Genomic DNA, 1933 nt, shown 5'->3' on the forward strand with positions numbered 1-1933 from the left:
ACGTAACGTACGTACGTCCGTCGTCCGTCGTCTCTTCTCTCTCTCTCTCTCTCTCTCTCTCTCTCTCTCTCTCTCTCTCTCTCTCTCTCTTTCTATCTCTCTATCTCTCCCTCAGAAAAGCTTTTACCGCAGCTATCTCTTTTCCCTTTCTTTCTCTGTTTATCAATCTCTATTTTCCTCGCTGTCACTCTCTCTTCGTGAGTCCCAATCCTGCGTGACGTCCAGCGTGTCGTTCCTCCGTCGCTCTCACGTGGCTTACGACATGCGTCACTGCCAGTTGGGCTAATACGATCCTCGATCTGCGCACGAGCCAATCACACAACCGCCCGTCAGCTCTCTTTTCAGCAACCTCGACATGTTTTATCGCTTCTTCAGCGATCAGTCCTATCCCCCGGATCACCCTATCTGTCTTTCCGAGAGATCGATGTGATCGCTTAATCTACTAATAGTTCAATCTATGCATCGAAAACTTAGATAAGCAAGTGTCACCTGTCCGCCAATGCAATATTAACGGAGGAGGAGAAAAAAGTAGTCGTCTGTAGGATACTGAATATGGACCAGTCGATTCGTTGTCTCGTCCACAAATGGATATACCTACTCTCGCAGATCAAACACGTTTTACTCTCGATTGTGTGCCTGTAGTCTTCTCTCCGTTCACTTTCGCTTGCGAGAGCAAACTCCTTCTATGAGAACATATTGATGATCGTCTTAAAATGTTTCCACTTTTGATTAAATGCTCTACCGAACGCGAATGGATTTTTGGAGTAAATTTGTAAATTTCAAAAGATTTTGAAGAAACTTATTTAATTCTAAAATTATCTTTTGATCCTTGATTTTTGGAGTAATTTGCTGATTATCATTTCACAACCTTGGAATGTTCCAGAGATCACTATAAATGATCAGATTGAATTTTAAGGTAAAATAGCTGTAGTTATTATGAAATTTTTTCCCAGTTTTGCATTATGGAACACTGTCGACTTGTTTGACTTGTCAGAATTGTAGGCACTCTTTCTCTCTGCCTTTAGTTACCAAAATTGGTAAATATTTTTATTAAATTTCAACTTTTTAATCTTGATATGTTTAGTGCTGCTTATGGATGATCGCTCTCTGTCTCTTTTAATTCTTTATTATTCCCCTTCCCCACAGTTAGATTTTCAATTATTATTTCAATGTCCTGCAAGTTTTTCAATCTTTCAATTTTTTTAATTTTTTAAGTATATTTTTGTGTTCAAATTTAGATCAGATTTAAATCATTACTGTTATATCGATTTGTGTATATACTCGAATTACATTTTATGAATATTGTATGGATAAAACTTGTAATCTATAATATCGGAACGTATTTAAACTCTCGATTCAAGCTTTCAGTTCGACAAAAAAACTTCTCTTATTTCTCACAATGACGTATAGATTATATTGGCACAACTTTTAAAAATGACAGCTGATTCCTCAAGAATTATCACCAATTTTTAGAAATCACGAACAATTTGTCGAGTGATATGTCAAAAGCATGCTACAATTGATTAGACGAAGATGCACGCATCGATCGTCGTACTTGAGTGTCTCAGGACAGAAACACGACGAACCGAATTTCAAAGGACACGTTGCACTACGCGATGCACGATAAATTTCACGCCGCAAATCTACGAAAATTCGCGTTTGAAATTCCAACGTCGTCAAAATTCAAACGATCGACGCGATACGAAACGCACGACGCAGACGACGCTTCGCGAGGAGCGACCATATCGGTAGCGCGAGTCACATAAAATCACGATATCACCTAACCTCACTCCGCGACAGCACCAAACGTACTGAACTGAGCTTACTGAACTATAAGATACAACGCAGTTCATGCGCCGGAGCTAGCCAACCAACCTGCCCCCACCCCTCTCTTTTCCCTCTCTCTCTCTCTCTCTCTCTCTCTCTCTCTCTC

The sequence above is a fragment of the Atta cephalotes genome (genome assembly GCF_000143395.1).
Source record: "Atta cephalotes unplaced genomic scaffold scaffold00038, whole genome shotgun sequence".
Lineage (NCBI taxonomy): Eukaryota > Metazoa > Arthropoda > Insecta > Hymenoptera > Formicidae > Atta > Atta cephalotes.